This window comes from Montipora foliosa, chromosome 6, assembly GCF_036669935.1.
Source record: "Montipora foliosa isolate CH-2021 chromosome 6, ASM3666993v2, whole genome shotgun sequence".
Taxonomy (NCBI): Eukaryota; Metazoa; Cnidaria; class Anthozoa; order Scleractinia; family Acroporidae; genus Montipora; species Montipora foliosa.
In genome coordinates, this window is record NC_090874.1 from 69,995,697 (window position 1) to 70,008,196 (window position 12,500).

General features: G+C 39.2%; 1 pseudogene; it reads left to right on the forward strand.

Annotated features, from left to right (window-relative positions):
- The first annotated feature begins 8,672 nt into the window (after positions 1–8,672).
- The window catches only part of LOC138005972 (uncharacterized), an 11,060-nt pseudogene continuing 7,232 nt past the window's right edge, over positions 8,673–12,500 (forward strand).

Here is a 12,500-nt window from a genome sequence, read left to right on the forward strand (position 1 = left end):
CCTTGCTCCTGAGTACCTAAGTTCGAAATTTATTGCTCGGTCTCACACTACTTCACACATTTTTTCGAGATTCTGTAAACAAGTTATGCTATTCCACACACATGACGAAATGCCAAGAATCCGCAGACTGAAAGGTTGCGGAAACACGACGGTTAACACGTGTTTCCGGTAGCGGATACCTGTCGTTTATTCATGTTTCCGGGGCTGCGGTTACGACGGAACCGGACCACTTTTCTGTACGTTTCCGTCAGTTTTTCTTTGAAGGAAACCCATGTTTCCGGTAGCGTATTTTCATGATAACGCTTGCGGATATATGAAGTAATGCTACGGAAACGAGTTTGTTCATGTTTCCGTCAACGTAATCGAACCTTGAATATTCGCGTTAAAACACGTTTCCGCGTCGGAAACCTTAAATTTGATTTGATTTGTCACTTCAAATTGCTCATTTTCGCTTTTTCAGTTAGTGTCTCTTTTTTTGTGTGTGTAAGTTTCTTGTTTTAATTCCAGGTTCTTTTGATATTATTCTGCATTGCTTTGTGAACAGCATCTCTTGCAGTACTAGTACTATAGTTTTAGTTCTGGTGAATGCTCTATCTAAGTCTAGGGAACTACGCGTTGCTCTTCTCTGCGCGATCTTACTTTTCTGTCTGCTTTACTGCATGGGAAAAATTAGGGAGTCCCGCTCGACTACTTATGGTCTACACTAAATCAAAACGAAATACTGTATTTCCACTATAAGTCTAAATTTATTCTCAATAATGACCACAGATATCAACAAACACTTACATAATGTGATCTAACTTGTTCAAAGTCAAGAAAAAACGATCACATTAACATGAATTCTTTCCTATAAAAAGATACAGAAAACAGCTTTACAAATATTGGCTGGTGCTAAAAGAAACTTTTAAAATACAACCTAAAACGGTTCAGCTAACGTCATCAATCAGTACGAATTGCCCAGTTCGGGCCACCATTTGGGTAGGGGCGAGTTGACACTTCGTCACCTCGCCTAACAAGGGCAGTGGTTCTTCGTTGCCCCTCGCTCAGACCTTTCAAGTGTTCTTCATCAAGTTTAGTCTTAATGTTCCTAAGCTTACTTCTTTCCCACGGTAGCTTTTTTATATTTCTTAACTTTGGGCCATTTAATGTTTTCGTTTCTCCTTCGCTGTCCTCTGAAGACATGTAATTCAGTGCCTGCCGAGAACAAAGAATCTCCCTCGCCTAAGCCCTAACCCTAACCCTAACCCTAACCCTAAACCGCCGTCCGAAAGGATCGTTGTCGACCTTTCCAGGGTTAGGAGGCGTCTTGAAAGTTTCTAAATGAATAACCAAAAAGGAGAAAAATCACCAGGAACGTGCTTCCATGACCTTTTGACTGAAATCCTGCCATAGCTTTCATGTATGCACTGGCTTATACCATTCAGTGTTAGAAGCTGGATCAATCAATAAAAATCTGCCGAGAGCTTTTTATTTTACAGGCAGTTACAGTTGTAGGGCCGACTACTGTTGTTGGAATTTATCGACGAAAAGGCAGCATAGCAAATTGGTCTTCCCTGTGAGAGAAACTGAGGTATGCATTTCTTTACCACGGTGGTTGATAATTTCACCCGACACAGCACAACTGAGCAAAACTATAATATAGTTTTAGAAACTATTTCGATTTCGTTCAGATCCATTTGTTTGTTGAGAGAAGCTTGAATTTAGTTAATACATACATAATTGTAAAAGCCAAATGACCAAAAATTGGTTACAGCAGGGGTTCCAGAGAGATGAGACTGCAAGACATTGAAAAATTAGTACAGCCACGCACAAATTATCTCCGTAATAGTTTTCGCTACAGTGGTGCTGTTCTGTGGAATAGTCTTCCTTAAACATGAAGGCAAGCAAAATGTTTACGTAATTTTAAGTCTCTTTTACACAGTTATTATAATAGCAAGTAAGACACGGCATTCATGGAAAACAGGATTTTTGCTTTGCATATACTTAATTGAATAACTTTAATACTGTAATTTAATTTAGTTGAATCAATGTAACTTAGGTTTTTTATTTTTTATGCCTAATGAATTTTTAAAACCGTGTGTAAATAAAGATTGATTGATTGATTGTAGGATTCTTTCCGGCGCCATGTTGTTTCTCGTAGTTAACTTCTTTCTGGATAGAGATAAGATTCGTTTGGATCTCAGGAAGTTGTTTCTTCAAATCTTGGTTTTCTTTTTTTAACAACTTAACTTGTTCTCCCATCTTAATTTAAATTATAAACAGGCGCGTAATCGCCGTCTTATAAAATTCAGCAATTATTGGATGAGATTTTTGTGATATCCGGAAAAATCAAAAATCAAGGTCGAAGTAACAGTAATTAAGACCTTGATTATTCCGGATATCACAAAAACCGAATCTAATCGAACTTTATTACACATCAGTTTTAAAGAAAATAACGGAAAATCGAAGCTTAATTGTCTCTGAAAAATGCTTGATCACCCCCAATTTTCGATACAAAAAGAAGTTGCTAAGTCCTGCTTTCTCTGCATACTTTTAAACTGCGCACAAATATCCCTTCATTGGTAGGCACCACCCATAGGGAACCTGAGTATCTCGAGATACAAAACGTATGCGCAGTAACAAAAACAGTCATCACTTATAATCTTAAGCTTTAGGTAACTGGTTATAAACTTACCCTCTTCAGACGATTGTTCTTCTTTGCTTGCCTCCGATGTGCCTCGAATTTAGAATTTGTAACTCTAGTTCTGTTGTGCCTTGTTGACCGCCAATGTTGTTGAACAGAAGCTAAAATGAGACGATAACACGAAATGATTGATCGAAATTAGAAAAATCAAGTTTTACGATCTGTCGTGGGTAAAATTGGTAAATACTTTGGCTCTGCCAGCCTTGAAATTTCACCAGAACTCAAAACAATCTCAACGGCTTTTCTTTGATGACTGTCTACCTAAACTCGGTTTTATCTGCCTCTTTTATTAGTATCCACTGTGACTTTTGCTTTTTGTTTTTAAAGTTCCAACAATGATCAACAGCAAATTTGTGCTTACAATATGCCTGATTAAACATAAATGCCATGTGAATAAAAGACAGAATTCTAGACTGATCTTTAAACATACATGTATTCTCGTATAACTAATGCCACGTACATCTTAATGTCGGGACTTCGAAAGTAGAAAGACAAACAAATCATATAAAAAGTTCAGGAAACTTACCCTTGATAACTGACCTCTCCCACTTTTTCTTGCCATAAACTGACCGGACTTCACTCACAATTTTCTTGGACATAACCTGATTTGCTGGACTGCCGAAACTACAGTTGATAAAAACAAAAAAAAAGTTGTTGATGGAATTTGAAATTATCAAGACTTAAAACTTGCCAGACAATGGTTATTAATCCACGTTCTATATTGTAGCAAACGGGACAGGATTGACGCTCAGTTTTTCCTGCCCCTTAGCACACTTAGGTTTATTGATTTTTTCGCCGGCTCATTTTGATAATAGTTTGCCCCTTGGTAATTCTAGTAGAATCGATGTTTGTATAAAAATTACTAATGGTCCATTTTACTCTTCGAGTTCGCGGAAATTTTTTTTATAGTGAAGTATGTCTGCCGTGGTACAGCGTGATATCTCGCACTGCTATTCAACCTGCTTCCCAGAGAGCCTGGGAACGAGGTTGACTGGTATTAATGTAGTGGCGGATCTAGGGGCCACCCCCGTTATTTTGGGTACAGAAGGAAGAAAAGACGGCAGGCCAAGAAAAACAACTTCCCCCCGCCCCCTTCCTTCCTTAGCTCAGGGTCTAGATCTGCCACTGTAATGGGCATTGTTGTGGAGCATAAGCTGTACTCGGCATTGGTCCCACTAGAAAGCTTCCCATCACTTAAAACACTTCCATGGACTCAGGCCCCTCCCCCGAGTTACCCTGGCGGAGGTAACTTTTAGCTTATTTCTTTGCAAAATCAACCAACCGTTTACATTAGGATTGCAAACCCGTCTCGGGGAGCGAGGCAACTCGGATGGGCGAGTTGTCTCACCTCAGCAAGTAGGGTAACCCTGGCAGGCGGGACAACTTTTCTATATATAAACGCTTTGGGTCGCCAAACGGGGACAACTCTCGGCGTGGCGAGTGTCACGTAATGCCAAAATTTCGGATTTAAAGCAGAAATTCGTATCAAAGAAGTGAAAATTAACTCGGCAAAACCCGCTGTGATCGACTAACCGAGGGAAACGTAAAGAAAGAGGGATATCTATACATTTGATTATCCAGCAAGGGTTACGAATAATCGTGCAGGGTCCACTTTGACTCGGCCTACAGGGGCTACGTTTTCACATATAAACACTCGATAAAGTTGCCTCAGGAGGAGGGTTGTCTCGGGTAACGGCCGAGACCATATAACTGGGGCCTCAGTCCAAAAAAAAAAAAAAAAGAAAAAGAAAAAAAAGAACTACTGTGCCTTGCTTCACAATGCAATAGAAGATTTTAAAAACAGTCATAATAAATCAGAGAACGTTTAGAAATACATTTGATAATAAAAATTAACGGTAAAAAACTACGTTTCGAAGTCTCCATGACCTCATTATCAAGTAGAATGTTAAAACTGATGTCAAATTGTAGCTCAGAGATTATATACAAATAAAATGTGATAACTTCATTAGAATAATGAGCGTTCATTGTTATTGGTGTTTAACGCGTCAGTTCGTGCAGTATATGTTTAAATAAATACTTTTGCACGTATTGAGTCAGACTGCGTGTTTAGCTTTGGTTTTCGTTCGCGAATGAATAACATTTCGTGAATTAGGCAGTCCATTTTCCCGCAGCATTTCTTGAGAACAGAAAACATTTCCTCTAGGCTAGTGAACGCTACGCCGTGGGCTTCTTTCAGATGCTTGCCAATGACAGAGGCTTTATGTTCTTCTATGCGTTGATGTAGATGGCGTGTGGTATAACCGATATAATCCGCATCGCACGAATCACATTTGAAAATGTAAACAACGCATTGGTGGTTAATTAAAGCGGGCTTCTCTTCTTGTATCTTGAGCTTTTCCTCGATCTTATGACTCGTGAAAACTGGTTGTAGGTCAGTTCCGATTTTCCGGCCAAGATCTTGTCATAATAAAGACCGATAAATCACTATGTTTTACCTGGTGTTAAAATCAAACGCAATCACGTTTTCCTGATCCTCTTCTTGTCGTCGATTTTGTTAAAGTTCCTTGCAAACTTTCCTAACGGCATTCTAGTATGTTTTACAAGAACAAAAACAAAATCAAAAGAAAGAACGTTAAAATCTTCGACTTAACTATTGATAGTTTCACGAATATAAAGTGAAGGACTGCCCCCTAATGAAGTCAGTTTTTTTTTCGCTCGTCCTCAACTACCGAGAGCCTAGAATAGGGTATTCGCTCTTAAGCATGAAAGTTTCAGCTAAAAGCCAATGTCATTGAGCGGTCGATAGATCAAATTAGGCCCAGTTCAGACGCCGAACTTTTCATCAGCCTAACCTAATACCTTGAATTAAGTACATGAAGTCTGGCTCAGCCGGGAATTTGGCCTTTGGAACGGCTTTGATTCAGACGCCGAATTTTTCATGTGCTGAACCTAATACATAAATTATAATAACTTGGCCTGAAAACCGCTAACATCTCGATTTGTTTTGGTTCAAACTGAATTAAGTTCGGCGAATTAAGTTCGACGTCTGAATCAACAGGCGTACTTTTGTTAATTTGGGTCGGTCCAAATTCGAATTAAGTCCGGCTCATGAAAAGTTCGGCGTCTGAACCTGTTACACACCCACCCTGTAGTTTGCTTGGCAACGAAAACTATTCGAAGAATTTGGTTAACGGACGGGCTTCCATTAGTATTACGGAGGGACTAATACGTACAACGGTGATAACATTAGTGGCTACGCCTCTTCGAGGCCGGTAGCCACAATTATAATTACATGTATGTCATGTGCACGTGGTTAAAACCAACGATGTATGGAAACGCACGCGCTAGGCGCGCTTAATTCAAATGTAGCACAAAAAGAGATACAGTCCTCGTGAAATAATAGTAGATTATGAATTCCATAAGGGCAAGTTATCTCTTCTTATCAATTTTTTCTCTGTCACATTTATTTAAAATTAACTCCAGACGCATATGTCTTGCTGTGCATCCCTGATCACTTTTCTCACCACTGAGTAGCTTGAGATACAAACAAAGTGCTTACGATTGTTACATGGAATGCGAGTCAGCTCGATCGAAGGTCGTTTCGATCGAAGACAAGAGTCAGTTCGATCAAAGATTGTAACTATTGCTTGAGTGCATCGAGTTATTTTGTATCCGATCACGAACGCCGACAACGAAAGACCGACAAAAAAAGAGATCATCAATTGAAAACCGCGGCTAAGGCTCCGCGTCGTGCATATTACAACGCGCAATCAATTCACAAAACAAGAACTTTTATTATTTATATTTATACGCTTGCAAAACTGTAGTTTTTATCATCATTTACTCTTCGATCGAGCTGACTCTCGTCTTCGATCGAACTGACCTTTGGTTTCGATCGAAACGACCGGTTACCAATTCATGTAAATGTTTGCAGTGTGTTTGTTGACCCTGATACTGAGCTATCTTTGTTCTTCTTCCTTGGAGTGCGATTTTCAAAACAGTCATTATTTGACTTTGTAATCACCTAAATTTAGATGTCAGATGGCCGGTAAACGAATCTAAGAGCACATGCTAAGAGCACGAATCTAAGAGCATGACACACTAGTGTCAATCACAATACACACGATCATTCGTCTCTCGAATACATTTTCCATCATCGTCGGTTTAGAATAAAAAAGGAACAACAACTTACCGAGAACTCGGGATCGCTCTCTTTAGGTCGCTGGAAGAGTTTTCTCTTCGCTGATGATTTAAGATTTGCCATCTCGTTCCTCAGCTGCTGGTTTTCTTTTCGAATTTCCGAAACTTCGACCAGACGTTTTCTCACAAGATCATCATTTGGAGCAGCTCTTGGGGTTTCCTGGTCGAGCATTCTGATCTCCTGAATTTCAGCATTCGGTAATATCGACGCCATCATACTTCTTGCTTGATTACAAAGAGGAATACAGCGTCCCTTCACAAACAACGCTCAGACTCGTCAAATTTCCCGCTTCTCCTCGAGAACGACGCTGCTTGTCACGCTGCATGTCACGCTGCTTTACTTGTTGTCAATGACAACAGAGCGTTGAGAGCCCGCAATATCATGCGCAAAACTTTCGCTCACTTCTTCCAGAGTTGTAGTAACATACATTCAAGCTTTATGATTTGAGTGATAAATTTTGTGACCCAAATTATTTAATTTTAATTTAGATGAAACTATAGGTTCGTCCTCTCAGTCAGCTGTACAGGACGTTCCTGGAAGTGATTCAGGTTTGTGTTTATTTGGAAAATGATATGATTGTATATGTATTAAAGAGAAAGAGAAAGAGAGTTTTGGGATTAAGCTGTAATAGGAACTTGGGAATTATTTTCATTTAGACACACAGGGTATCTGACAGCATGTGGGAAAGAAATAAAATTGTGTGGGATTTGGGGGCAAATTGTAACTGACTGAATAAAATTACAACCGTGAACAATTATGGCGTTGAGGTAAATGTGTGTAAAATGCAAGATTCAAAGATGAGAAATATTCCTGTTCTTGTGCATAATTGGCACACCCCTGAATTTAAAGGGGAACTTAAGCCTATTTTAAGAGAATTTTATATCAATAATTATATTACCTGGAGTACCTTGGTTGGCATGAATCTTACCCACGCGAAATATTTTTATTAAAAAATTGATCCAAAGTTTCGTGAATGACCCGCCATCTTGATTTTGGGATGCGGTAGCTGAAACGGTCAGCGAACGTAGACTGACGTCATATCGTGAAACACAATTGAAGGATGTTGGCGGGCTTTTAGTCGCAATACGTAGCTCAGCTCATAGAATATTTATGTAGTTGTGTTTCCATATAATCTCGCTGTGGAATACTGATAATGGTCCACTGCTGCGTGCCTGGTTGTATTAACCATTCATCTAAGACGTGTAATTTAAGTTACCATCGCATTCCCAACGACAAAGGATTAAAAAGCCTGGTTAGCGAGGATCAGAAGAGATAATCTTCCACCATTTTCCATCATCGTCGGTTTAGAATAAAAAAGGAACAACAACTTACCAAGAACTCGGGATCGCTCTCTTTAGGTCGCTGGAAGAGTTTTCTCTTCGCTGATGATTTAAGATTTGCCATCTCGTTCCTCAGCTGCTGGTTTTCTTTTCGAATTTCCGAAACTTCGACCAGATGTTTTCTCACAAGATCATCATTTGGAGCAGCTCTTGGGGTTTCCTGGTCGAGCATTCTGATCTCCTGAATTTCAGCATTCGGTGATATTGACGCCATCATACTTCTTGCTTGATTACAAAGAGGAATACAGCGTCCCTTCACAAACAACGCTCAGACTCGTCAAATTTCCCGCTTCTCCTCGAGAACGACGCTGCTTGTCACGCTGCATGTCACGCTGCTTTACTTGTTGTCAATGACAACAGAGCATTGAGAGCCCGCAATATCATGCGCAAAGTCCTTGCTTCACCTGCGGGTTATCGCTGTAATTTTGGCGTTTTTTCAGCTTGTGTTGTCTTGATCGCTAGTTAGTTGTGTTTACGGGAAGAAGGAATGAAGAAGAAAGGTTTGCATAACGATTCAAATCGTAAGAAGAGGCGTCAAAGGTGTAGGCAACGGTGTGGTCATTGTCAACAGTTTCTCAGCAAATCACACTTTCATGAACATCGTAGACTCTACTTCAATTCAAGTCTTAACCAGTGGAAAACAGTAGAAGATGCGAGCAAATCATCTGTGCCTGAAGATGTTCTAGGACCCAGCTCAAGTGAAAGCGAAGGTGATCACATACGTAATGTTAAATACAGTAAAAACTCGCCAGTTTTCATGGTCAAAATTCTGGGCTTTAATTGTGTGAGAGAAACTTCTGACAAAAAGTTAAGCTTGTTGGGTAATTGTTTTTGGATTTTCACTAGAAATATGTTTTCCATAAAGCTTAAGTGCAGTATGGACGATTTTAAATTAAAATATATTATAAAATAGAAGATAGAAGGTATTGATGTTCTTCTTGGACACTGAAAAGAAAAGTATAGATTTGAGAGTTGGATTACTTGGTCAAAGACATAAATCTTGCTACTTGAGCAGAGTTTCATGCTGCTTGTGAAGCAATCCTCAGGCAACTGCCAAAAATAACGGATACATGGAAAATATACACAATTTGAAAATACAGCAAAATGCCCTCTGGTGTGACAATTGTTGAGAGATGTGATTGGTCGAGTTAAGCAAGCACAGTTTTCAGGATTTTCTTAGAATGTGTACAGGTCAATACTAGCTCATTTCTATTGTTTAGTGTTGACATTTCAGGTTTGCAAATTGTTAAATTCCATTTTTTTGTTGACATTTTTTATTGGGTCTTTCCTCTTTGACGTTTCGCCATTTGATGTCACACTTAATGTTCTTATCCTTAAGATTTCATATGTAAAAATGTTGAATGTGCAGGAAATTGTGCAGGATTGCACAATGTTGTGACCACTAAAAAAGGTCCTTGTTGAACCATGAGAATGCTTTGCTTAGATCAGTGATAAAATTAAAAATGCTTCATATCGATCATCCGACCACAAGTTTTGCAAAGCCTTGAACAAAACTTTCGCTCACTTCTTCCAGAGTTGTAGTAACATACATTCAAGCTTTATGATTTGAGTGATAAATTTTGTGACCAAAATTATTTAATTTTAATTTAGATGAAACTATAGGTTCGTCCTCTCAGTCAGCTGTACAGGACGTTCCTGGAAGTGATTCAGGTTTGTGTTTATTTGGAAAATGATATGATTGTATATGTATTAAAGAGAAAGAGAAAGAGAGTTTTGGGATTAAGCTGTAATAGGAACTTGGGAATTATTTTCATTTAGACACACAGGGTATCTGACAGCATGTGAGAAAGAAATAAAATTGTGTGGGATTTGGGGGCAAATTGTAACTGACTGAATAAAATTACAACCGTGAACAATTATGGCGTTGAGGTAAATGTGTGTAAAATGCAAGATTCAAAGGTTGAGAAATGTTCCTGTTCTTGTGCATAATTGGCACACCCCTGAATTTAAAGGGGAACTTAAGCCTATTTTAAGAGAATTTTATATCAATAATTATATTACCTGGAGTACCTTGGTTGGCATGAATCTTACCCACGCGAAATATTTTTATTAAAAAATTGATCCAAAGTTTCGTGAATGACCCGCCATCTTGATTTTGGGATGCGGTAGCTGAAACGGTCAGCGAACGTAGACTGACGTCATATCGTGAGACACAATTGAAGGATGTTGGCGGGCTTTTAGTCGCAATACGTAGCTCAGCTCATAGAATATTTATGTAGTTGTGTTTCCATATAATCTCGCTGTGGAATACTGATAATGGTCCACTGCTGCGTGCCTGGTTGTATTAACCATTCATCTAAGACGTGTAATTTAAGTTACCATCGCATTCCCAACGACAAAGGATTAAAAAGCCTGGTTAGCGAGGATCAGAAGAGATAATCTTCCACCATTACGAAACTGTTATGTGTGCAGTGAACATTTTACCGATGAGTGCTTTGAAACGGACTTGAAAGCACAGTTAATGCCCGAGCTAAAGGTGAAAAAACGGCTTAAACGTCATGCGATACCCTCGGTGTTTTCTTTTGGGCCTGAATCGAAGAAACCAAGAATAAGTAGCGAGAACCGTGAGAGCCGGCAGCGAGCACAAGAATTACGACACGAGGTGGGTGTCGAATATCGAACTCAGACTTACATTTTTCTAAAAATTATTAAAATTTCCTGAACTTAAATTCTTGTCTAGTAGTCTTTTGTCTCCGTTATTTCTATAAATGGCACTATCCTCGTATTAAGGACGTTCGCGCTAATTGTTTGTGCGCAACGTTACTGCGCAGGTAACGCGACTGTGATATGTTACGTATTACTTCGAGCATTAGTGAAGTTGAGGTTTTAAAACCTTTGCAAAAACCGTGGACGATAAGTCTTGCACAGCGTTGGATCAGAGAAGATCGTGATCAGTCAAAATTGATTTAAAATATTTATGAAAGTCAAGTAGACTACTGCACGACTGATATTCGCGAGGTTTTATCAGTCGTGCACTAGTCTACTTGACTTCCATACAAATTTTTCAAGCAGCAGTTAAAATAACATGGCGACAAAAACGCCGAGGAAAAAATTCCAGGCCGGCAAAAGAATGGCACATTTATTTCCGAATCATCATGAAACTTCAAAGAGAAGTGAGCGGGAGGATGGAAAAGCTCTGGAAAAGGTAGCTGATCGAGTAGACTAGTGGCTGAAAGTTTGGAAAACTCGAGGACAAACCGTTGCGTAAGTTTAATCAGGCTGTTTCTTTTTAATGTTTTTATTACCCTACGAACTTAAGTTCAAAGTGAATGCATGTTTTTAAAGTTCTTTTCCTTTACTTTCGTGAAAATTGAGCAGTATTTTCGTCCTCGTCCGCTTGAATAGTGTGGACCTGCGTGGAAACAATCAGCGATTGAATTTCACAAAAAAACACACTCCAGAGGATGAGCATGACGGCAATGGAGAGATATTATACAAAACACCAACCAAATGAAGACGGCCCCTGCTTAAAACTTCGTTGCTATGCTCGAGAAAGGTTTTTCCTTTTCGGTGAAAACCTTTCATCTCTTCAACGATCGATCCTTTCTTGGGTTCCAGTCCTTGCCCGACAGGTCACGCAAAAGCCTGACAAACGAACTTTTCCAAGAGCTTTGCAAAATCACATCGATTTTACTCGTTCAGATCATTGGTGACCCCTCATGAATCACTTACTTTACTTACTATCTACAAAATATGATGAAATGAAAAAATTCTCACCGTAAAAAGTTATCTCTTTTTAACATTTTCTTTCCTCGTGCCATCGAATTCCGGTAATGGTCGCAACGGATAGAGCTTACGAAAACGCTCGTCGACGATGAACTCTACTGTTTGCCACATCCCTTGCGGTATACAATTATCTAAAAATCTCACTCCTAAAAACCTATGCACGGAAACTTTCACTCCAACAGTTTATTTTTATGATTTTCGATGGATGAGCAGATGAGCCTACATCTCGCTATTATGACCGATTTCTCGAAATTAAGGCGTTTTTCCACCTCCATTTTCTCCGAAACAAAGTCGGTGACCCCCAATTTTTTTTTCATTTTTGGAGTAAGTACTTTATGACCTAACTCTAGGCGAGAAATGAAGAAAATCTCACCATAGGAAGATTTTGGCGCCAACGTTTTTAAAGTCGATCGATTAGCGGTTTTATGTAGTGTATTATACACCAGTTCAGTTGTATTAAGTTAATTGCTAGGTGGCATTTTCTTGTTCTTATGATTTTTCGAGCCGTGTCATTGATGACTCTGACTAAATAAATTCGCAGTCAGTGAGTACCTTGATACGCATTTTA